This window comes from Haemaphysalis longicornis, unplaced genomic scaffold (assembly GCF_048455015.1).
Source record: "Haemaphysalis longicornis isolate Haplotype H1 unplaced genomic scaffold, Haemaphysalis longicornis Haplotype H1 scaffold_14, whole genome shotgun sequence".
Taxonomy (NCBI): domain Eukaryota; kingdom Metazoa; phylum Arthropoda; class Arachnida; order Ixodida; family Ixodidae; genus Haemaphysalis; species Haemaphysalis longicornis.
Genome location: NW_027526245.1, coordinates 52,262,171 through 52,288,628, shown reverse-complemented (window position 1 = coordinate 52,288,628; position 26,458 = coordinate 52,262,171). Strand labels below are relative to the sequence as shown.

The 26,458-nt window shown below is 47.5% G+C and overlaps 1 long non-coding RNA gene across 1 annotated transcript; it reads right to left on the bottom strand.

The window, feature by feature from the left end:
* Positions 1-1,677: 1,677 nt before the first annotated feature.
* On the bottom strand, positions 1,678-26,264 carry LOC144165093 (uncharacterized). The gene is made up of 3 exons (XR_013321356.1): positions 26,156-26,264; positions 15,406-15,460; positions 1,678-2,029 (listed from the first exon to the last, which is right to left on the bottom strand). It is a non-coding gene; the product is annotated as an uncharacterized LOC144165093 (long non-coding RNA).
* Positions 26,265-26,458: the final 194 nt, after the last annotated feature.

Below are 26,458 nucleotides of genomic sequence, written 5' to 3'. Positions count from 1 at the left end.
TCTTAACACCTGCGAACGCGTTCCATTTGAGTTTTGTTTTTGGGACTGAGAGTACGTTGCGGAATCAGCTCTCGGGAGTCCGGGTTGGTTCGAGACAGAGAGCTGTTACATAACTCGCTCGTGGTGGTTGTATCTGCTGCTCCGCGATCGAAAGCGCTTGTAGGATCTCTTGGCGAACCACATCAGCAACAGAGGCAGGCGCTTGTGCTAGCCCGCCATTGCCACTCAATTGCAGCTCTTCTCGTGCAATTGAGCGGATGATGTCTCGAAGGGTTGCGTCCTTGGCCATACTGGTTAGGGTGCCCGCAGTACCGGACGAAGCGCCGTTCACGCGGTTTTACTGCCGGCGTCTCTCTTGCAGGGCTCGCTCCAAGGCTGTAGCCTTCCTGATGAAGTCTTTCACCGTGCGAGGAGGGTTTCATGCGATACCTGCGAATAGCGGCTCTTTGACGCGTGGATCAGGTAGCGCAGCTTCCTCGGTTCCGACATTTCTGGGACAGCCCTCTTAAACAACCACGCCATGTCCTCTGCATAGTTACGGTTTCATTGGGTTTTGGATACGCGACTCCAACAGCCGCTGTTCATGGTCCCGGTGGTCTGTGGTGGCAAAATTTTCCAGAAGCTCTTGTCGAAATTCGTACCACGTAGACAACCTCGCCTCGCGGGTTCTCGAACAACGTCTTTGCACCATGTTCGAATGAGTAATAGACCTGACGCAGCTTTTGACAAGCGTCTCACTGCTTGAACGATGCGACCCGCTCAAAACGCTCTAGCCAGTCTACGACGCACTCAAGCATCTCATCGTGAAACATGGCTGGAGTACGTGGCTGTTGGAGAGTTACCTGGGCAGTAAGGGCTTGCGCCATTACTTCGGGTTCCGGGGCTTTACTTCTGGGTACGGTGAAATTAAGGTAACCGCATTCTGGAGACAGCCCGCGTTGGCGACGACTCGACCGATGGGCAGGTGTGTGGACAGGGCGAGACCATTCGGAGATGGCGGAAGGGGTCCTTTGCATGCGGTAGTCCCAGTGACCTGTGCTATAAACACGCAGTTGCTGAACCGGGGTCCTTCAAGGTGGCGACCAGGTCAGTACAAGCAGCCGGATCCTATTTGAGATAGCTCGAGCACAGGGTTCCGAGCGCGAGTGCCAGAGATCTGAATCTGAATGGCGATGGTGAGAGAGCACGCGCACTCAACCACTTCGTCCTAACAGTTGTCTCTTGGCGCCGGTGTTAAAGAACACGTGACAATATTGAAGCCAACTGATGCTTCAACTTGTAGATGGTAAATTGCTGGGGTTCGTTACATGATGTTTTTGAGGTCCATGGGAAATATTGAGGTTCATGGATAATCACTGAACAAAATACCTTATCAGTGGTCGTTAGACTATATCAATATGCAATTTTCTTCGCACCATTAGGTCCTCCTAGGCAATCCTCCCGCGGCGTTGTTTCGAATAAATCGACCCCAGTAGCTGTTGGTAGATCCACCCCCGTAGCGGTTGGTGGGAAATCCACCCCCGTAGCTGTTAGTAGGTCCTCCCCCGAAGTTGTTGGTAGGAGATCCACCCCCGTAGCTGTTAGTATGTCCTCCAGCAAAGTTGTTGGTAGGGTATCCACCCCCGTAGCCGTTTGTAGATCCTCCCCCAAAGTGGTTGGTAGGAGATCCCATCCCATAGCTGCTAGCAGGTCTTCCCCCGAAGTAGTTGGAGTTGGTAGGAGATACACCCCCGTAGCTGTTAGTAGACCCTTCACCGAAGTTGTTGGTAGGAGATCCACCTCCATAGCTGTTATTAGATCCTACCCCGAAGTCGTTGGTAGGAGATCCACCTCCGTAGCTGTTAGTATATCCTCCCCCGACGTTAGGAAATCCTGCCCCGAAGTTATTGTAGCTCCAGCAACAAGGCTCCCTCGGTCCTAGCGGGCGGGGATAGTACCAGGGAGTGCACCTTCCCATGCAGCGCTCATTCCCAAAAGAACGGCAGGGGCACCCACGGGGGCAGGCGTCAACTGGCCAGTCAGTTTCACACTGCAAGGAATGAATTGGAGTAAACAGCACTCGTAAATAATCGTGTCACAGCGTTGTCTAAAATATTTTGAGTTTACTTCTTGCCGACGAGCTCAATACTCCAAATGCGGACATCTCTAATCCCGAAGTTTATTTCCTCCACTGCATACTTTTTATTGCAAGTGGAATAAATCTAGCTTCCCGCCAAAAAACACTAGTGTACGAAAAAATAAATTGTAGTAAACGGACCTCATTGTGGCTATACAAACATGATGTACAGCACAAAATCGGCAGTTTCTGAATTGCGTAATTGGGAGCAGCGGAGTTGGGCACTTTCCTCATTCTTAATACGGTAAAATAAAGTAGCCGAACTTAAAAAAAATAACATACTCCACAATTTTAAGGGCATGACTATTGTGAAACCCATTGCGGCTGAATGATATTAAAAGCATGCCCAGGAAAAAGTTGCTGCCTTCAGGACAGATCTAGCGTCTCAATAAACCGAGTCCGAAAACAATTGCAGCTAGGCCACACGGAAAATACAAACAACCGCCACTGAGATGGTTGCCTCAATTTGTCGTATATGAAATCTTCAATGTCACTAGTGAAATAAATATTTTGGCCTAGGTTCTCTAGCCACTCCAGAAAGTAGTTACACTGTTCAATATAACATAAGATGTCATCACGTTGGTCCCGTACATACAGGAATTACTGCTAAGGGGTGCTGTAATGAGACGTTATTTGGTATAGCAAATCTCATTGTGTTTGAATTTTACTCACGTTTCATAGTGAGCAGAAAAAAACCGTTTTAGTACCGTAAACCAACATGACTTTATCCACCATTTGAATTTTCCCTTGCTTTGTTTCCAATGCATTTGCAAATCCGATAGATTTCTCGGCACCATTAGGTAGGCTGGCCACTTCGTCGCGACTTCTAATCTTCTGTGTCGTGTGACTATTTTGTTACCCTTTGTGACAAAGTGTGCCTGTTGTAATTTCGACAATTAAGTTACCCCAAGGATTTTTTACGGTTTATACGCACCATCACTCATGCCTGGTTCGTAGTTTGAGGTGAACTCCGGACTATTTTTATATGCTTCTCTATAATAAAGGTACTGACCCCGTGGCTGCTTCTATGGAAAATCTTAGGAATTTTAGTAGCTGCTTGTGTGTGTAGACCCCCACCGCGATTTGTTTGTTTGCTTGTTACGCCTGCAATATTTGGCTATCCTGTGGGTACCACATCAACCGCTGTATTTTGTGTGTATTTAATATTTGTAATAAACAGTACAACAACCGCATGTTTTGTTGAACGCGCCAAGTTTACCATAAAATAAAAATTAAGATGATTCGAATGCGCGATTCATAGTGCAGTGATAGCAAAACCGCTCTCGTGGAATTTCTGAACCTGTGCTCTAAATATTACTGTCATCCTATTTTTGTGCCTTTTCTACGTAAACGCTGTTTAATGTCGGCAACGCCGCAGGACATCTATATGTAAGCCACTTTTGTAATTAACACGATGAAGTTATTCATGATGGCCTAGGAACATGCATTGATGATGGCTGAGTAATCGAGCTGTGGTCATGTACAATCCTGAGTCCCTACAATTGCATTCAAGTGAAATTTAACTTGGCTTCACGATCTATCACCGTAATTTGCTTGGACGAGGTTCCACAAACAATTCGGCTACAATACGAGGTTTTTTTTCTGGTATCTTTTTTTAATCATCCGTAAATTGGTATTCCGTAAGTATACCACTTTTCCTGCAATCTCTTCGTCACGACACTGGTTTTTTGACGCAATTAATCATCGTCATCCTCAATATTACTATCAATATCTTATTTAGGTCCCATGCAGGATGAAGGCCTCTGCCATTCACCTCAATCCGCTCCTCTCACGCGCTCCCAGTGTTCATTCCTGGCATCCGAATTTTCTTATTTCGTCGTTCCATCGAATTAAGACCCTTACCCTCCTTCTAGTGCCGTTTCTCAGTATCCATTCTGTTATCCTCGTGGTCCACGTATTGTCAGTTCGCCTCATTACACGGCCATCCTAAGAACACTTTTCTTTCTATTTGAACTATCATATCTTCTACTCTAGTTTTCTCCCTCATACAGGATGCTCGTTCTGTGTCTCCGAGTGTTCCTCCTATTATTATTCACTCCATAGATAGCTCATTGTGCCCACCTAGGTTTGCTTTCGAGTTGTTTAGTAAGGCGCCAAGTTTCTGCTCCATATGTCATGAGCGGTAGAACGTATCGGTTAAATATTTTTTCATGAACAGAGATTGATTGGGTTATATTTTTGTGAGTGCTTGCCGAGGGTGCCCCTGCCCAATGCTGTTCTGCGCCGGATTTCTTTCTCGTGGTTTAAATCAACAGTGGCAACCTTCACAAGGTAGTTATATTATTCTACTTGTACTTCTTCACAATGAATTATTAAACTCGTGCTTTCGCAATAACAATTTACAGGAGTTGCTGCGCAGATTTTTGTTACAAAGCGACCCATTTATTACGTTAATGAAAAGGGGTGGGCTAAACGTCGTGAACAAGTTGCGGTGTCGTCGTAGCGTGAAGCGGAATAAATATACAGCTATTTATACTATTTGCAATATTTGGTGGCTCACTGCTGTAATTATTGCACGCATTGCTATCATGCCTTTGTTGGTGTACGTATAGCTCCAAGTAGTGAAATGGTGTGCCGTACAGGTTGAAAAATTACGGTTGGCTGACTGACTATCATGTCTTTGTTTGTGTACGTATAGCTCCAAGTAGTGAAATGGTGTGCCGTACAGGTTGAAAAATTACGTTTGGCTGACTGAATGGTGTGAGCTCTGTGACGATGCTATTTCTTGTATCTCATTCGCATGGCTTTGGTCAGGCGACCTAGCTCAGGAACGCCCGCATGCGTTTCATGCGGCAATATTTTGGCATGTGGGCTGCAAAAAATATGCAAGGGTAAGATGAAACTTTATGTGTTGTTTTTGCACCACCCCATTTAAAAATGAAACTTTTTATAACAAGAGACAATAATTGACAATGTGGATATTGCATTGGAAATTAAAGTATCCTAAAAGTGCAAATTACTGCCAGGTTTAGTGTACTGTAGGCCCAGAAAGCAGCAGGTAGGTTTTATAAAGATTTTTCGCTTTACTGTGTGAGCGGCAGAGGCGTTAGGTACTTTTATTTATGAGTGTTGTGTTCTCCATAGGTGGCTTGATCATCGCTTTTCCTGGTGTGTCGCTCAGTCTCCACGGATTACAGAGCTTCTTGGTAAATTCTTTTCTAGAAAAACATACATCACCCACGCAAAACATTCTGAAGTGGGAGGTGATGATTTTGAGGTAGGCCAGCTTTCGTCTCTGGAGCAAGAGTTTGGGCTTGAGAGATGCGTGTTAGCCAGTGAAAAAAAAACTCGGGAACCCGCGGCTATCGGACCACGCAGATCTTCCCGGTTTTGTGGGGAGAGTGGGCGTTTACAGTATTGTGGGGAGATATTAGTGAGTGATTTTCTTCGGTCCTTCCCGCCGTGAAGTGGATACTTTTCTTGGTTAGTAAACTGAGGTTGATATTCATGGCTCCAAAAACTAACTGTGTAACATAAATGGCAATGCGCCTGGGCGCTTTTGTCCTGAAGGGGACTTACACAAATTTGGTTGATGGAAGTACCCTGATAAGCAGCGGCAGAGTCCTTCAAAGCTCTCTGGCCATGAAACTGCCGGCCAAGTTTCGTACGGGAACAAAGGGTACCGCGAGTGGCGCTACCGCAGATAGGAGGGCATCGGGTGGCCGCCGCTCCTCTGTAGCCAGACCAGCAGGCAGAAACGCAGTAGTAGCATGCCCGTTCGCAGCAAATGTTTTTCGCCACTCATGAAATGATAAGTCCATTTGAGCGGCCCACGACACGTAAAGCGAATGCCCACTGCTGATAAGACGGCGAGCGGCGGTTTTATCTTACTCCGTGGTCCGTTCCCCTCCAAACGCGCTCTGACCACGTCGCCGGCTACCCTTCGATCAACACCAGCGCCGCGGCGTTGCAGCGAACGAAGCTTTCCCATAGCGTGATGGCGAAGTTTCATGACCAGAAAGGCATTGAAGGACTCTGATAGTGGGTTTCTGTAGTCATTGAAGTGTTGTGTAACCTTACTTCCGCTGTTAAAAATACGAAGAAATTCCCGAACGCACGCATGTTACGTGGGCCTCATGGTGACCGCCCGGCAGTTAGCAAAAGCAAAAAAATGCTGGGCGCTCGTGTGTGCGTGTGTGGCGACTACCTCCCAGTGTCCCCTGTGCACATTTGTCAAGCCAAGCATAACCACACAGAGATATTCGCTAAGATTGCGGCGACCGCCGGGCAGAAAAAAACAAGAAAATACCGAGCGCTCGTGTGCGCGTGCCTCGTGGAGACCGCCTAGGGTGCCTGTAACGTGCATGTCCAGCCAAGCATACCCACTTAGGGAGATTGGTCCAAAAAATCTCCAGCGTTCGCCGTAATCGTGGCAACACTTGTGTCGGAACGAGAAAGACACGTCATAGCTTACGCCCGTCCAAGCTACTGTTCACTGGTTGCCACATCCAAAAAATTAAGGAAGCTCCCACCTATCGCAACTGTAATGAAATATAGGTCGTTGTGCTGGGAAGATGAAGGACATCGGCCGCAATCGCGTATTTAAACAACCTTCGTGATCGTAGTGAAGGTTGCGTACAGCTTCGCTACGTTTGAGTAATCCGCGTTCGTGCGAGCCTCTTTAATTTTTTCTGGAGGACAGCCTGTCAGCCAGTCATAAACTCAAGATAAAAACAATGCGTGGAAACACAGGCAAACCACAGAAAATGCACACACTCACACGCTCACACACACCGACATACACAGACGCGCGCACACACACGCATGCACGCATGCACGCACACTCACACACGCGCACATACGCACACGCACGCACACACGCACACAGGCCCGCGCACGGACGCACACACACAGACACACGCATGCACACACACAGACACATGCACATGCACACACGCACACGCACGCACACACACACACGCCCACATAACAACGACGACATCTTGTTATCATCCTTACCGCAACAAGAAAATGACACCCTCAAAAAGACGGTGCTAGATTGTCTGGAGGCGCCTGAGGAAAGCCTACTCCAGCAGGTCGTATCCAGAAAAGAGCTGGGTGACCAACGACCATCCCAACTAATGCACCGGATGCAGCAACTTCTTGATGTGCACGCACATCAGGGCGGCCAGCTCCCAGTCCTTCGTTGACTTTTTCTGGAACTGCTGCCCCCATCGGTGCGCGCGGTTCTTCCGGGTTTAGATGAGACGAACCTTGATAGACAGGCGCAACTTGCTGATGGCATCACGCTATTATCTATTATAAACTTCCCCTCCAGTCCTGCTGCAAGGATACGTCTTGAGTAGAACCTGCAACAAGTTTCCGCGACAACGCAGCAAGTTTGGCTGTCTGTCACTCCCCAACAGAGCGAGCAACGACGCAACTGATCTCCCTCAATACAGCCAAGATCTTCTCAGAAAAGCAGGAACAATATAAACAGTATGGAGTTGTCTGATACCACCGCCGTATCGGCCCGGGTGCTTGCTGTTGCACTCAACCTTGCTCATTTCCGGGAAATGCTCCAGCCAGGCGTTCACGCTGGTTTTCGCATTTGTCCCTCCCCACAGCCGCTTGTTCTGCGCAGTCGACCGCGTAAAAAAACACGCACCTTATAGTCGACACGGGAGCCGAAATCTCTATTTTCGCGGCAACCCCCGAGAATCGCTGACGTAGCGAGAACATATCGACGCCGCAGCGTGTGAACAACACTGCCTTATCTAGGTACATCTTTCGCTCACTGACAATAAATGCCGGACTCGGGCACCTCTTTCGCTGGGTCTTCGTGGTGGCGGACGTTAATTTCGGCCTAATGAGAGCTGATTTCTGGAGCCACTTCATCATGTATGAGAATGTACGCGAGCGTTTTCTAAACGATAACAACTCATCCCTCACGGTGCTTGGTTTGGAGTCAAATATTTTCCCACCTGGCATCTGCGCCTTCCAGCAAGTATCTGCCTACGACCATGCGCTAGCTGAATGTCCTTCTCTTACTTCGCCCCGCAACACGGACCAGCCTGTGAAACATAACATGAGTACCATATCGTCACCACCGGACCGCCAGTCACCGCCCGACCACGAAGGCCGTCAACCAGGAGGCTTCAAACTGCACGCGCTGCATTTGAGCATATGCTGCAGATGGGAATCATTCGCCCTTTATCTAGCAAGCAGTCATCTCCGCTGCACATGGTGCTTAAATACGACGGAGACGACTGGCGCCCATGCCGTGATTACAGAGCATTGAACGGCTCGACAACGCCGCACCAGGATCCCCTGCCATGTTTTATCACTTCAGCTTGCGGCTGGCAGAGGCGAAGATATACAGCAAGATTGAACCTTTCGTTGCATATCACCGAGTCCCCGCCAAAGCCGAAGACCTACCAAAAAACGACAAGCCTCCACTCGCACTGTTTGAGTTTCTCCGTATCGCGTACGGACTGAAAAACGCGGGACAGACATTTCGACGGGTTCCTGGATTTGGTCACCCGTAGTATTCTTTTCGTCTTTGTCCACCTGGATGACATTTTGGTGGCCAGAAGAACTCTCACCAAGCACGAACAGTACCTCCACCAGCTCTTTCAGCGTCTGGGCGAGCACGGTGTTGTACTGAAAAAGATCAGAAGTGCATATTTGGCGTCGTCGCTCTCAACGTACTCCGCCACCACATGACTGCTGAAGGCACTACGCCATTGGAATCTAAGGTAGAATTCATCCATAAATTTCCTGCTCAAGCGTAGTTCCGTAGGTTGCGAGAGGTCGTTGGGCTTGTGAGCTTGCACCGGTGGTTCATTCCGTCTTGCGCTCGAGTACTGCAGCAACTGACGGGCCTGCTGAGCCGAGACTCTTAAAACTCTGCAGAATTTTGTTGGTTTGGCGAACACGAGAACGCTTTAGAGAAAGCGAAGGACGAGCCAGCCACGGCTACCCTACTCATTCATCCAGTGCCTGATGCCCCTACGCAATTCATGATGGACGCCTCCTCCACGTCGATCGGAGCGGTGCTGAAGGCACAGGAGGCCGCAGAGTCGAAGCCCCTCACCTCCTTTCCCAAACGCCTCAAGCCTGCAGAAGTACGGTACAGCCGTTTCGGAAGGGACATGCTCGCAATCTGTTCCTCCATTTTGCATTTCCGCTACTTCCTGGAAGGCCGTGCGTTTTACTTGTTGACAGGCCACAAGCCTCTTATTTACATATTCAACAACAACAGTTCACCCTACTCAGAACGGCAAACATCTGAGTTTTATAGACATCGCCCACGTACCCGTGTCAAAAACGAAGCAGCCGACGCCTTGGCTCACATCCACGCTTCTGTACCAAAAGTCCTCAACTGCGAAGTGCTGGCCTGGGTTCAGAGGGACAAAACTGCGTTAACAACATTGAAAGGCTGTAAATTTTTCGGAAGTTACACTTCCCTACGCCCAAGGCACGATAACCTGCGATAACTTCCAGGCAACCCCACGACCTCTCGCTCGACTGAATGTTCGCCCAGTCGCCCAGTAGTATCTAACATTTTCCATTCCATCAGCCACGCAGGTGTCCACACCGCACAACGGCTGATAACAGAATGCTTCTTTTGGCCCGGCATAAACGCGGGCGTGTGACTGCATTCGGACATGTGAGACAAGCCATCACGTGAAGTTGACTCGCCACAGTTGGGCTCCACTACAAGAATTTCGGACAGCCTAGTTTCGCTTTGGCCACACTTTCCTCGATCTTGTTGGACTGGTACCGCTCATCCACGATTTCAGATACCTGCTCACAAGCATCACCGAATACAGCCTACGGCCCTAGGCTATACCAATTCCGGAACAGATGAGACCGTCGTGCAGGCATCTATTCAGAAATGGATCTCAGGCTTCCGCTGCCCTGCCCGCATAACAACCGATCGCGGATGGCCATAACAGAGCAACTTCTTTTCCGCGCTTTTGATCCTCCACCGCCTACCACACTGCGAGCAACAGAATTGTTAAGTGTTTGCACCAGCAAGTAAAACTGCACTCACAGCAAAACTCGACCACCAGAAGGAGGGGGGGGGGGGAGAGGGGGGAGGGGAAAGGTCCCACTCGTTCTTCATGGCATATGGTCAACGGTGAAGGGAGACGCCGGCTTCAGCACAGCGGAAACGGTGTACGGCTGAACAGTGCGCCTTCCTGGGGAAATCCCCGAGCAGACGCTTTCCGTCACAGCCCCCTCCGACCACATCGAGAAGCTGCGCGCACGGCTGGAACAACTTAAGCCAACAGCACTCGCATCGCCCACCACCAGAAGGCTTTCACCTTTCACTACACGGACTCAGATACACATGTGTTTTCGGAACACGAACCAACGAAGCCGCCCCTCACTCCGCCGTACGAAGGCGCGTTCATAGATATGGAGCGGAATAACAAGACCATCACTATCGGCGTGCAGCCGTCGCCGTTAACCGAGGCAAGCCTTCTCATATAAGGGATTCTGTTCGTTCTTTCTCTGACAATGATTTTCAGTGATAATTAGTTACTTTTTTCGATTTTTACCCGATTCCATTCTGCCCGTAGCTTCTGCCTCTTTTAAAGCATGACCTTCTAGGTGGAGAGCTTTCGTAGCGGAAGCTTCACTGCACTGCTGTGCAGGCGGCTCCCGCTGATGGTGCCTTTTTCTTCTCCACTGTCTACCGCCTTCCTGCATAGAAGAATGCTTCTTAAATCTCCGCTGGGTATGCGTCATTAGTGACCATGATCATCATCGTTTAGACACCTGTCAGTAAAGTTATCGTCCATGCTAAGGGCAGCCATGGCCCCGGTCTCGATTGTGTCGTTCTTCCGCATTATTTTCTGGTGCCGTTAAACCCGGTAGGATGACTGCACGCAACGACGAAGCAGACCACCTACGTCCCCTCCGGCTTGGGGTTCCTGAAACCCCGCCATTTCAACTGTTGTTCCGCTGATAAGCCCCGCCCTCAGCCGGAGGTTGGCATGGCTGGCCCTCACCCCCCACCTAGGACTGACTGGAACCTTCAACGCGACTCAGATACGCCCCGTCAAGTCCAGGATACCATGCTTGGGAGCAAGTGTACGTGGGCCGAGTACCAAGCTGGTGAGGACCTGGACGCCCTGCGTTCGTTGAGAAATGTTCTTCGCGCTGCAGTTACGAGGCTGCTTAAGGCAGCGAGCGCACTCCGGCAAGCTCCCTGACCATCTGCGTTGGAGTTGGAGTTGGCTATCAACGAGCTCGAACAGAAGGACGCTGAACTCAACAAGCTGCACGATAGGGTAGGTGAGCTGCTGGAAGAAGACGAGTTGGAACACGATTGCTACGAGATTTTGCACTACCAGGACAGGATATGCGGGGCCCTCAGTCGGCTGCGATCGACTTTGACCGATCTGCGGGCAGCCGGCATTACGTTTACCGGAAAGGGAACTTCACAACGTCCACACGACCCCTCCCACGTCGGCTTGCTCACGTCGACTTCACCAGTTGTTCTGCCGATGCTGCAGGTTTCAAATTTCACCGGTGAGGCACGTAGGTTCAAGGGGTATCGGTGCCGTGTCGAGACGACGGCCCACAGCCACGTTCCACATATTGACAACGTGAGAGCCAGCAACGAGGTAGCGTCGAACGTTCAAGCGAAGAAGAACTGTGAAGAACGCGAGGCCACGCCACCCGCATACAGGGAAACTCCGCTGCTCCCGTCCAAGTACATTAAAGAACGCGTGAAGTAAACGGTGTGAACGAAAGGATAGAGCAACTATAGTGTGAGCGTGAGTTCGAGTACATCTTTTTTCGAACTTTATGAAGGTGAAGCGTTACAAGACATTTGCGAAGGCCGGCTAGCACCAAACGTTGCAGCAGCGTGCGAGGTCACACCCATCCAGGAGTCTGAGCTGTTCCATCCACCTGAAGGCCTAGAAGCTGAAGCACGCTGGCTGATCGCTTCGGCTGCGTATGAAAAAACCGTAAAGCCGTATTGTTACCGGAACCCAAGCACGAAAATAAGTACGGCGGAATCGCAAACTATCGAAAAGCGAATCCAAGCCAGGCACAAGAGCCATTTGGTAACACCGCTAGACTCGCTCATCAGGGGTGACCGCAACACCGAAATATGGATAATTTCCCGACACCGCTCCCACTACACTTTCTACAGACGACCTGCTGGATTTGAAATGTTTCAGCGCGCTGGACGCCTAGTTTTGGCGCCGTCTGTTTCGCCTTGGCGACGCCATGCTCTGCTGAAAGTCGTACGACGACAGATGCACCGTTGAAAACGCAAGAGGGAAGAGAACTTCATGACAGCTTTACTAGGATTCAATCTGCGAAACGAAACCCAAACATTAGGATTGTGGAATTCTTGTTCATCCTCGCAGCAATTTTCTCCCGTGCGGAAGGAGGTATGATCATCCGTTTCGAGCCGACGAAGAATTCGTTGACCTTTGGGCATCGTCATGATTGTATCAGCCTCCGCACCCAAAGCACGCATGCGTTCCCTGCAGGTTCGAGACACCGGAAATGGTGCAGTTCTCCTTTCGTCGTACTCCGACCATCGCGACTTTTTATGGAGTATGTTGGAAGCCGAGAAGCGAAAAGAGAAATATGAAGTACACTCAACGAACACTGGCAAGTCTAGATAGGTGACTTAGCGTGGGAGAAGTCGAAAACTTGTCAGAAGTGGAGAAGCATGTCTCTGCAAGGGGCCCGAGGATTCACTCAAGCTTTTAGAGGGACGGCGGAACTCAGTCACGCATCGTTCGACAGAATTTGGTTGAGACTCAGTAATGGTGCCACCTGGAGGAACCAGCGACTAGCCTGCAAGTTCCATGTTCGGTGCAGCGTTTGTACAGTGTCGGACACGAACGTTGTGCGCGCGGGAGGATGTTAAATCTCCCGCTGGGTATGCGTCATTAGTAACCATGATCATCATCGTTTAGACCCCTGTCAGTAAAGGTATCGTCCTCGCTAAGGGCAGCTATGGCCCCGGTGTCGCTTCGGTCGTTCTTCTGTTAACATTTTGGTGCCGAAACCCGTTCTTCCGCTATACTGCTCCTTTCGTAGCGGACGCTTCTTAGCGACGCCGCCATCGCTCAAGGCGAGTGATTCTGTTTTCCTCATAAACGTTCGCCTTTCGGGAGTACGCCTACAAAGCTCCTGCTCTGGAGTTTGGTGGCATGCAGCGCCCCCTCATGTCCGACATGTCTGGGTAGTACAAAAGGAGACGACCCTCGCCGCCCTCCATGTGTTTTCAATTACAAGGCAGAGCGAAACTTGGTTGTACTTCGTTTAATCGGTTTGTGGCGCGTTTGAATGACTACATACTGTATGAAATAGCCGTTAAAGTAGTTGTAGAGGCTACAAAAAATAATATCAACTCAATCATGCCGATTTATCGGCTTTCTTTTCAGCAAGCTGTCATGGTCGTCGCGGCGTGGGACAGTATCCCCAGTTAGTGTGATCTAACTTCCTGACGATGATTACCGTTCTTTCTTCTTGCGTGCGGCCGACCAAGGAAAGTTCACAAGTAGGATAAACGCGAAACGCTGCTCATCCGGAAGGTAACTGCATCCTGAGGTAACTGCAAAAGGTTGCTTCAGCGGGAGCATGCAAGCGAACCCAAGAACTGCGCAGCCGACTCAGCTGACACTGCTGGTCTGGCACCGCCTTGAAAACGAGTGGAAATTTTGTTTTGTATTTTACCAAAGTGAATGATCCTTGCATAGCGCTTTACGCCGCATGGTTTACGAACGGCAGGTTACATGTATACTAGCGAGAACGTGAGCCATTGCGTCAAATAAACAAATTAAGCGCCTATAAAGGACGTAAAATAAGCACCAAATCGCACGCCCGGTGCCTCCAGAAATGTGTACTTCTTTATTTGCATAACATAACACGGCCGCATACACGGCGCGCGGCCCCGAATATTTACATACGATCATCACTGACTCTGTTGGTTGCTTTCGTCGCAAACAATCTGAACGCCGACATGCCAGCTTCTCCTCAATCGGAGTTAAACAGCGAGACAAGTACAGAGAATTGGTCGCTTCCAGTTCAATTGTCTACCATATTCCCACTTCGCCAGATTATTGTCCAATATATTGGCGATTCTCCGAATTTTTTCGCTTTGCATTCAAAGACCCCCGCCCCACCAACCCGATTTTTCGTCCAGCCCTCCGCCATGTCGGCTGCATGCAACTCGGCCTTACATATCAAAACGTTGCTGACCCTCATTCTAGCCTATTACGTGCGAACTGGGAATATATGGTGCAACAGCGTAATTAAGTAACGAAGGAGCAAGCATGGAAAGCTAGCGGCATCTAAGTTCGCCCGACCACATTGTTTTACAGCCACTAATTTCAGAAGCACAAAAGAGATTTCCCGCTTCTGACGCTCGCTGAATTTTGTCACTGAGAACGCAACAAAATGGCAAGCTAACGCTGCACCATGTAATCGTAACGGCGACGCAAACCAGCACTATTTAATGAAAGTGCACGCATAGTGCGCAGGTAGGCAAAAGAGCAGCGCACCGCAGAAGGCGAGTGCGTGGTCCGCTGGACTCGCTTGCTTTTTAACGCCGATTGCGTCACTCTTCTTTTTTGATCAGCTGTTGTTGAAACGTTTTTGCCACTGAGAGTATTAGTTTAAACTAGAAATTTCACTTCAAATTTCACTTTATGCGACCATCGATCGGGGAACGTGCGAGTGGCAGAGCGCCGTCACTGTCCCGGCACTTTCGTCGGCGCTGTAAACGTATTTAGCGCTGCACAGCTTTTTCCCCTAATGCCAAGTTGATCGCCAGAAGAGATCGGACTCGTCGGGAATGGGCTGGTGACCATGCCGCAAAACAATCGGGAGCATAGAGCTCATTTTCCTTCTGTCAACACAAGATCCTATGGGACCCGCGCAGCTTTGTACTACCCGGAAGTACTTCCCGGAAGCCGCTTGCGCAGCGCCCCCTGGTCAGCGGAGGAGGCCTTTTAGCTTGTTGCTAGGCTAACTCCTGGCGGGAGTTCCTTCCTTTCTTTTGCCAGGGGATCCGCTCAACGTACTCCTCGGTTGCAAATAAACAGTCGTGCCTTCAAACTGGGAACCAGCACAGGGTCTGTTTTCTCGCCTCTTTGAGCAGCCGACATCCAGAGCTTCTACTCTGCATTAACTCAAAGATTCATGTAAGTCCAACTCCTTCACTGTGACCTCCACACTTATAAAAACAAAATTATAACAGTTTCCTATGAGATGGGCAATGTCGGAAGAAGTGAAGTAATAGGTGTTTACAGGTTCACAGCAGTACGTAATATTTAACTCACAAGACTTCCACACCAAAGTTGCACCTCTTGACTCGCCGTAGGACCTCTTGTTGCTCTGCACACAAAAAAAACAATTGCAAACTTAATTTTTATGTTTGCTGAATGAGAACAGCGAAGCTATCTAGAGCATACATTCGATTGTATGTGAAAAGTTTTTTAATCAGTATAACAAGCTACGAACCCAATGTACCAGGCAGAATCGCACAGTCTGTCCCTGATTTCCCTGTGCGAAACTGGTTTAGTGACAAATGTCTATAAGAATCCAATTGATACTTGAGGACCAAATAAAACAAAAAAGAAAATTAATAATAATGGCGGCTATCACGGGCACCAGTTCTTGCATAGATACCATAGCTCGGAAATTATCCGTGGGGACAGCTGCGGCGAAGAAGGTAAAATCGAAACAACCTGATGTAGAACATTACTCATCTGTGCAGGGAAGTTATTTTAACGCCATTGAATTGTGGAGATCTGTGCAGTACTCGAAGGCAGCTGCAGGTAGATGTTTCTTTGAAGCATTTATATTATATATAATAAAATCAGCACAAATATGGCTGATTTATGGGTAACTCCCTATTGTAAAATTTGGGCAAAGAGCGTGCTGCAGTATTTTTGGTTAACGCGTATAGCTCCTGTGCCTCAGCAAGAGATGGCGTGATTAGCGAACGCACGGTGGCGCGGGTTACTATGCCGTTGTCGCGCAATGTTGTTATAAATTGTCTTCGAACCTCCGGGCAAATGTCACGTGGTTCGCATTAGCCACGCAACGAGGACGACGACGACGAAGGACCCGAAGGACCTTCGAACGGGCAGCACACAGGACGTGCTGGGCTTCGAGCATTTTTTAAATGCGAATGCATCTCATTCACTCGCCTTGTCCCTGCATCCATCCGGCGTTGTCGGCATCCACCACTCCCCCATTCTCCTCGCCGCGCCAGCTGCGCTCTCCGCCGCTCACCCCCTCTCCTCTCCGATAGCGAACACTCTCTCGCGAGGGGCATTTTATTGGATTCGATTGGATTCTCTTGGCTTGACTTGGCTTGGATTGGATTGGATTGGATTGACTTGGCTTGGCTTGGGCTTGGCTTGGCTTGGCTTGGATTGGATTTGGATTAAAGTGGATTGTGTTGGATTGTGTTGCGTCATAGCCACGGCAGACGCACTGGCGCCGGCGCGTCCTCTCACCGTTATGCGCGATATAAAACGCGGTGCCTGCGCCGCTCCGCTCCATCGTTCCAGCGCCGTTCCTCCGCTGCCCAACGCTGCAACGTGAACCCCCTGTGCGTCGCATCTACACAGGGGTTCCCACGAGGGGAGGTGGGAGTTTTTTTATCTTGAAAGAACAAGGCGCTTGGTTTCATGGATGCCAGGATTCGCGTGTCCTTCCTCGGGCGTCACTAGACGCCGAGGGCGGTTTTCACACACGTGTGTAGTGTAACGCGGGGTTGCTCTCCCCCTCAAAGTTTCGGAGGAGAATCTTGCGCCGCCTTGACAAACTGCCCACCCAAGGACAATTTCGCGGCTCTCTCCTCCCGCATTTTCTTTAGGTCTTCGGTAGTCCAATCATTCGCTTAATTACTACGCCACCTCCAAAACACAATAGAGGCCACCAATGTGGTGCGCCTGAAACTAACATTATTACTAACGTGGAGAAAATCTTCAATGGCCAACAAATAACTCATTGTTAAAGCAATGATTGGTATTGTATTAGCTGTACCGACAGAACAGAAGGAACATAAGGAACATGTTGCATTCCGATTGGCACAGTCTCATCAACGGGAATAGTAATCGGTATTCTGATCTCTCTTCTTAAGAGAAACAATCACTTCTAGCCACATATAAGTCTTTCTCGTGCCTGTTCTTTATGCGGAAGGATATTTTGTGTGCACTCAATCGCCATACCTTCCATTTCGGTGCAGAGATTACGGCGGAATTTATTCTTAGAAAAGTGCCTGTGTTACAAAAAAGACAGATGCCGATAAAGGGGGTGCTCAAATTTAGGTTTTTGGCAAAAAATAGCACCGATAAAGACACCGATAGCGATTCATGTGTCGGTTCTATACCTAAAGCTGGTGTGTTCGGACTTCAACTGCACATCACGAAAGAGGGCCGCAAGGAGTGGCTCAGTGGCCGGGGTATCGTGCTGCTGAACGCGAAGACGGGGGTTCCATCCCAGTTACGGATGCCGATTAGCTGGGTTGAGGCAAAAAGCGAACACGTGTGTGTGTGTAGAGATATATGCGCAAGTGGGAGGTCCCCAGGTGGTCAAAATTATTCCGCAGCACTCCACTACTGCGTGCCTGATAGCCCTTGTGCAGCTTCGGCGCGTTAAACACCACAATTAATCACACCAGGAAGGATTGGCACAAGCCAAATATGATTCCTGAATAAATGTGGTTGTTGCCTCTTTCATAGCAATCGGTAAAACACTTAAGTGGAATGTGCCTGCACAGGAGCATTTATTGTGCATGCATATGAACTTACACATCGCTATTTATATTACGTCGGTATGCAACGTTAACCGCATCAACGTTAGACACTGGACCGCACACTACCGAATATTGTGTAAATCCGACTGAAACCACAGTCCCTTGAAAACCATGCGAACGAAACGCATCCGAAACAGAAAGCAGTAGTTGGCGGAGTACAGTGTAGCCCACTTATAACGAACCCAGTTTTAACGAAATAGCGCCTATAACGAACAAATCTTCGTTTCCCGTTTCCATTGGCATAGATAGATTTTCTGTCCAGATAAAGCGAAAAGCGGATATAACGAAGTGATGTCGATTTCTCGTTGTATTCGTTATAAGCGGGCTAGACTGTACACGAAGACGCTGGCATCGAGGCGCCAACTGTCGGCGCTCAATATTGTGATGGTGAAATACGTCGCTTCACTTTCCTAGACTGCAACCTCTTCTAGACAGCATCTGAATGAAGAAAGTAGTGGGAAAGATGTAAGGCGCGTTGGTAGACCTACTTGCGCTTGGATTCGTAGCGCAGTAGGCCGAGCGCTGTGTACCTCCCGTTGCGGCGAGAGAGTTCGTAGTTGGAATCTGGGCGCCGCAGCGCCAATTGGAGGAGTACTGGCGATGCCTTTCCGTGAGGAATATGACTGCGGTCAGATCATTGCATGCGCGTGCATAAAACACTTCAGTGTTAAAAATTGTAAGTTGAGCGTACGTTACGCAGACAGAAAACATAAAAGGGAGTGAGTATTTTTAGTTGGAATCACAATAATTCAAGATACGCTAACGTTGATAGTATCGTAAACAATATTAGAGAAAACTTTACATTTAGAATGGAATATTCAGGTGCACGGCCTATCAATTTCTCCAATTGTTCCGAAACTGCTCTGTATCAAGTGGGTAGTTGAATCGTGGACACGAAGACACCGAATGAAAATTTGACATTATGTATTGTGACAAAGAACGTCTACACGTTGACGCTTATAACGCATATAAAAAGCATATACAAGAACCTGTATTTTACCTGTACGTGTATGTATCTGTAATCACCTGTAAAGCATGTACCTGTATTTTGTCATGCTGTCTTCGGCCACAAGCAATTCGAATCTCAGGGCAAAGGGGACAATTTTGCTGAAAATTGTGTGACCCCACTCAGAGAAACACTGGTAACAAGCAAAGTGTTCATACCATTACTCATTAGAATGGGGACATCGGAACGCTCACGGGAAAAAATTCCGGGAGCAGCGGAGTCTCGTGCACCCCCGACTGAATTAAAAAAAATGTTGCTGAGATAATACCATCGCGAGGGGCTGCTATCATAAGGGTAACGGTAACTTGAACCTTGATGCCTGGTTTTTATCTGGCATAATGTGATCGTCAGGTCTACGTAGGAGGGTCTAAAAACACCTTGAGTATTCCCTCCCCGACGCCCAAGTTTCTGAAAGAGATATAATTACGGACTCAAGCAAAAAATACAATATGTATTCGACTTAGGGGCGACTGAGGCCAGGCTGCAGTGGTGTCTTACAGTACTTTTTACGCGTCGGTCTATCACAAATTTTGTCGCCGTGGAGCGCTGCTCGTGGGTGTGTACGGAGAGGAGTGTACGGAGAGGAGAGCTCAAAGCCAGAAACTGAGGTTTTGTTAAGTCCACGGATAATGCCACGACTCAAGCAGATCTTTCTCCAGTTCATTTGAGGATAGCCGGTCCGGCGAAGGAAGTTCCGTCGTATAATGCATCGCAGTTCTCGGCGTCGGCGAGGTGCTCAATGACCACACAGCTTACTTCTAACGGCCGTCCTCGAGAGTAAAATGAACTGCAAGAAGAGACTTTTAGCATTGACTTTTGATGCCGTAGATTTTGTGCGTTTTTACCAATGCCCGAGGTAACTGTTTTTGGGAAACGTTTCTGCACCTCACTGATTTTGTAAAGAAATATGCAGCATATATAAATGCTCTTGGCAATTGGGAGCATCGTCTGAGTGGTGCGTCCAAAAACTGTCTAACCGAAGCTGAATGGCACCTACACACCAGAGCACAGATAGGTGCTTCATGTTCTTTCATTCAATCGCCACGTATATTTCCAAGCATTGGACCAACTATTTGCACATCTTCATTTGCGCTATTTCAATTACGAGAATTTTGTTGCGTGCATAGCAAGAAAATATACTTATAAATGTCCATATACTGGCGGGTTTGTGTGCCAGACCGTCGACAAATGGGTTAGTTGCTGTCGCTGCAAATTGGTTTTGGAATCAAAAAGATAACATAGTGAAAAGCTGCTTAGAGTTGGGTACAATGGGCGTTGCGGAAGGTTGAGGAACACGGAAAATCAAAAAGAAAATCCTTAACCATTTCAAAGATATGCCCGACAATGCACACGTTCGATCTACGGGCAGTGAGATACTGACCAACTAAAGCGCTCTAAATGGTAAAGTTGCCAACTGATGCGTTATTAGTATTAGGCTCCTTGCAAATATTTTCACAAAGAGCACAATATACTTCAAACAGTGCTGTACTCATTTACCGAGCCCACGTCCATAGGGTGCGTGCCTTTGTGCGGCGCGAAAAGATTGGATGGCCTGACAAAGACCCGCATTGGATGATGCATTGGATGATTCGCATTGGAGACCCGCATTGGATGATTCGCGCATTGGATGATGCATAGCCTTGTGGTCTATTTTGTACAAACGTCGTCAGCGCAGTGCTTGTTTACACTGAAGCCTTGATTTTGAAGCACAGGGATAAAACGCCTCGCTCTTTTATAGCAGCACAATGATGAGGTCGTTTAAGTAGAAAATTGAATTCTCGCAACTGTTTGTGTTTCTTTGAAGCATTTAGTTGTTATTAATTCGTATTGTGTTGCAATGTGTTGCACGTCGATGTCCTTGCGGTTTTGGAACTGCAAAGAGGTACTGTCTCCGCGCTTAGGGAGATCAGCTAAAATATATTGTTTTTATTCAAGCTTGGCATTTGTAAGCTGGCTTTCTTACACTGTGTGTTGTGCAGTAGAGCATGGGCATATAAAGAATATAGTTGGAGCCCCACTTCATACTCCTCTCCACCACCGCCGCAAGTTACCCGAGCCATGCATGCACCTTTGCACGGGTGGCGTCTTTCTCCGCCTGAAATTCCGCGATGATGCATCATTTAAGCCGTCCACCTGTGAGCGCATTTGGACCTGCCCGGTGAATGGTGTAGGCGCGCAAAAATAAAACGCCAGTTCCATTACCTACCAACACGCAAATCGTGGTTTTCGTTACTCTGTGAAGCAGATACCTCACTACTGTTTTTATATTTCAGCAAAACCAATTGTCAATACAGCTAAACCACAACGTACAAAGTTCCACCAGAGCGCCAGATCCTCTTCACTTTGTTCAAGAGATCCAAAGGTTTTTTGAATGCGTACTATGAGCTGAAAATATTTGGGCTACGCTGTTCTGTCGCCGGAGACGATATTCCTGATCCCATGTATAAGACTCGGTGTAAACGCATAAAAAAGGTTACTTCGAGGAAACACCAAAAGACCACTCGTTATCAAGAAGGAAGTTAGTCAGGCGAGCCGCATGTCTAATCACGTCTACACTGTGTGGGTTTGCCCCTGAAATACCAGGAATGCAAAAAGGGTTTGTTCAGAAGATGATTCACTTTGTCGCCCTCGTGCATTCGGGCTTTGAAGTGTTTACATAGCTTCTCAATTTCCTTGAACTACGTAGTGAAGTTGTACAATGGCATTTGTGCTTGCCTAAGAAAGCCTGGTCCGCGCGTTTGTTTGCTTTCTTAAGAATCGCCACACTTTCTCTTCATAGCCTCTGCGAGTCCGACCAACGTGGTCAACAGCTCCACATGATTTCCAGCCACAAACCTCGTGCTTCATTAAAAATACACGACATTTGCCGGCTTCGCTTCCGAATTCGTTCGGTTGTATATGGTCCCCGTTGGGATAGATGTGCGCCACTCTTCACCTCGTCTTCTTTCTTTAAAGGAGAGTATGCGGTGTTTATTGTTGCTACCACACGACAGCTAAAGTTGGAGATCCTTAAGCGTTCGCGGTAATGCTTGCTCAAGCCGAAAAAAGACGTGCAAAGCAGCGGCTGCGAAGGGGTTCCTGTGACTTTGTCACCAATTGCGACGTACGATGTACTCACGAAGACGGCTACAGTAGAAGCGCGTTTTTTTCTGACAAAAAAGGGAGGATTGCGCATAGCAACTGGGCCCAGCGCCTGAGAGACCATCAGAGCTGATGGTGCCCCCTGTCTTTTCCAAATAGTTTGCAGAGATTCACAATTCGTTGTCGATATGTCGGCTTGATACGAAATGCTGAATAGTGTTTACAGAAATGGTATATTCGTCAAGATTTGCGTGCCAAGGCTTAAAAAAAGGTGACTAAATTAAAAACCACTGTATTATCTTGACTGTGGCTATTGGCTACATGTTTACTCCCACTTTGCGGGACACCAATGTCTATTAGAGACACTAAAACTTGTATTCCTAACTTGGGGAAATTACACATCACACTTAATCAATAATGACGTTATTGGGGACCAAAAATTTATTTTATTATCAAGCGGAAATATGAGCCCTCTTTGGGTTCCAAAAATCAGCACATATAATCTTACATCATTCGTAAAAGCTCCTCTAGCCAGTACACCGATCTTCTAAACAAGCCGTGATGAAACTAGTGCCGCAATTTACAGTAACAAAACCAGGCCTTTTCCGGCAATGGCTTTATCACCATCGATCTCTTCTTTCCCGCGACAGCGTTTTTGTTTCTATTTAGCTAATCTGAAACTTACCTGTATAGGGCGTAACAATACGCTCAGATGCAGTTTGAGATTATGCTAGATGTGTGAAGTTTCAAAGCACCTATATACACGCCATTTCAGAGCGTCAACATAAAATAACAACAGAATTAACCTCGTGACACTGAAAGCATCAAGGAATATTGTGGCTTCTGCTATGCTACGGGAGCAGCAGTGTGCCCACCAGCAAAGCAAACCTTGACGAGTGCATAATTGCCTAGTTGGGAGTGTTCGTTTGAGACTGTGTAGCTAGCACAAGGACGAAAGAAGACTAACACATTCAGCGCCGGTGTGTCGTGTGCTACTTTTGTCTGTGTCCAAGCTGCGTTGTCTTTCGTTTTTATCTATGCAGATCTGCATATATATTTTAGTTAAAGCCTTTTGAAGCGAAACGGAAGAGCTGCAAAATATGGCAGTTAATACAAGGGGTTGCTGAGACTAGCCTTATAAGGTAGAGTGACGAGTTATTGTGAGAAAATATCTCGTTGTGGTAGACTGCTGGGGATACATTTGAGAACAACATATCGAGTAAGCCGAGAGCGTCTGGAACTGCACACGGCAAGAAAAGGCTGATGAAGAAATAAAAACTGAAAACAACTACATGTTCAAGAGAATTCCTCTGGCATTTTTTAGTATACCTAGAAAAAAGTTTTTATACGGCATGTATTAGGTTTTTAGCAGGTCAATGAATGAGTTAGAATTTCCCCTTGGTATATGACTCATGTGTGGAAACGTAAAGAAATCGCGTCAGCAAACGCGCAAGCGTAAAGTTCAACTATTTTAAATAACCTCGAATAAACCCGGGGCGTTCAATGCTCTTGTACAAACAATGGGAATTGAGCAGCAGTGCGACATTACGTGGTCCATAGAATTTCTTCGGTCATTTACCCATGTTTTTATTCTCAAAGTACATCTGATATGCACAGTTCAAACTAAAAAAAAATGAGGTTGATGCCTCTTTCATAGGAATCGGTAAAACACGAAAGTTAAATGTACCTAAGAAGGAGAATTTTTTGTGCATACTGATGAACTTGCCCATAACTATTTAAATTACGTTGGTATGGCACCGTTAACGGCATCAACGTTAGAAACTGCATCGCATGCGCTAAAACACTGCGCTAACCCGACTGAAACCACCGGCCCTCGAAAACCGTGCGAACGAAACGAAACCTAAACCGAAACCAGTAGCTGGCGGAGGGTGCCCCAATTCTCCTGCGTCCCGCATACACGAACACGCTGGCGTAGAGGCGCCAACTGTCGGCGCTGATTAGTGTCATGATGAAATACTTCAACTCACTTCCCCTAGCCAGCAGCATCTCCTAGATGGCATCCGAATGAAGAAAGTAGCGGGAAAGATGTAAGGGGCGTTCGTAGACCTACTTGCGCTTGAATTCGTAGCGAAGTGTGCAGATCCCTGTGTACCTCCCGTTGCGCGAGAGAGTTCTTTACTCGAATCAGGGTGCCGCCACGACAATTGAAGTTTTTCTGATTGATTGTGTGGTTTAACGCGCCGACGCAACGCAGGCGATGAGGCGCGCCGTAGTGGAGGGCTCCGGATTAATTTTGACCACCTGGGGATCTTTAACGTGCGCCGAAATCTCGTACACACGGGCGTTTTCGCTTTTCGCCTCCATCAGAAAAGCAGCCGCCGCGGTCGGGAATCGAACCCGCGACCTCGTGCTCAGCAGCGCAACGCCTTAGCCACTGAGCCACCGCGGCGGGTGTGTTGAAGTTTTTCTGGCAACGTCATTTTTGTGACGGATATTACACGGGTGAGCCATTTGTGTACCCGGGCATAAAACACTTTCGTGTGAAAAATAACAGAAACTCTTTCTACGCCCATAAAATCATTAGACAAGTAAGAATGCCGAAATATACATACTTGTTTATAAATGTGAAAGGCACTTTAGCTTTAATAATTTACAACGCAGGACATCCAACTAAATCAACGCCAGTGCAACGAAAAAAAATTTTTCTCTCCAGTAGAAAGCAACGCCGTACTGGCACTATGCGAATACGCCTACATGTATCGTTTTTGACATGAACAAAAGTTTTCTTCTTGTTGTGTTTCAGGTATTTTACAGAAATATTGTTAAATAGCAATTTTTTTTGCTCCACAGTTTAAAATTCGTAATAAAAATGGCAGGCTTCATAATTGTTTCGCCGATAAGGTCATCAATATATCTAGGTGGGGTAGACGCAACCTGTGTTATACCTGCACGTGGTAACTATAAAATGCGTGTTTGAGCATTGTTTAGCTTTGGTTTTTGAAGGGCTCAGCTTAGTGATCTCGATAAATCATAATACATCTTAACAATGGCTACAAAATGTAATTACGAATGCAAAGCTATATAAAGAAATAGTGGCAAATTTTATCTTGAAACTTCGTGGCATTGATGTGACAAATTATAATCTGATGTCTTAAGAAGTCAAGCTATTCGATGTCTTGAAATCAGACCATAAAAACTTTGAATAACCGAAATTACCATGGTATATGTAAGCGAGTTGCCGACCATTGCGGACTTTATAAATTATTGCATGATAAAAGCTCGAGGATCGCCGGCTGACGTCATTTTTTTATACTGTCGAAAAACGCAAATTTTGTAATCAAGAGAATTTTATTGCGTGAGAATTACGTACATGAAAAGTTCGTTAATTCGACTCCAATGTGACGCCACCTCAGTCCGAATTATTGAATAGTCAAACTAACGAGGTAAAATGCACAATACGCACCATGCGATTCTAGAGCAGTCGAGCATGTCAGCAACTGAATGCTTGAAAATTACCGTAATTAAAAATTGACTTTTATCCTTGACGACTTTTTTTCGTTGACGAGCAGCGGAATGCAGCGTATATGTAGCGGAAGGCCTCCCTTTCAAGCACTGAAAATTCAGGAAGCGATGGGCGGCATTTATTTCGGTCATTAGTTCTGAGCGAAAGCCGTACTGGTGCTTCTTCGGGAACCTCTTCGTAATCCCTGGAAGCGATTGTTTTTACGCTTTCCAATTCACAAATGGTGCCACCTGTCAACGCTCCCCACACTCTGAACTCGTCTCCACATCGACGTAGGCCCCAAAATATCCGATGTAGGGGTTTTAGGCTGCTTTTACCCAATTTTACCTTTCTCCCTCCGTTTATCTCTCCTTTCCGGAGGCATTGCAGCCGTGTGTAGGTAAGGGCGCCATCGGGCCGCGCGCCTGGCCCCAACTGGCCGGCGGCATGCCACGAAGTTGGAAATACCCGCGGCGCTTGGGTTCGATTTCACAGGCTTTTCAATACATATGATTCTATGTAGTCTCTGCCGCCGTACAAAATTGTACAGTCTAAATTTTTATATAAATTCAACCCATTGAAGTTCGAGTAAACGCGATTTCAAGGTACTGCAATATATCTATTGCCCTTTTATTACTAAAGTTATTACATAAATATGGGGAGGAACCTACGTTCACAAATGTTATCTCAGCAAAGAACAGACGTACTCACATAATGATGGCCGCCGTGGCAAGAAACAACAAAATATTTGCAGCTTTCATTGGTGCAAAAGTAAGTTTCGGCGTGAAGAGCAGTATAGGTTTGAAGCGTCGGGTACGAAAGTTTTCCAGTTGTCTAATGCAAAGGGGACATTTTAAACAAAACAATGGCTTGCAGGTGCAGTTGATGGCTGCATGACTCTTTTTTGTATTTCAGGCCACGTTTATAGATAAATTGAAGATAACAACAATGCCCTTTTGCGTAGGCCGCAGAAATACATATCGGCCTTGAAATGCCCAGAAAACAAAGGCTGCT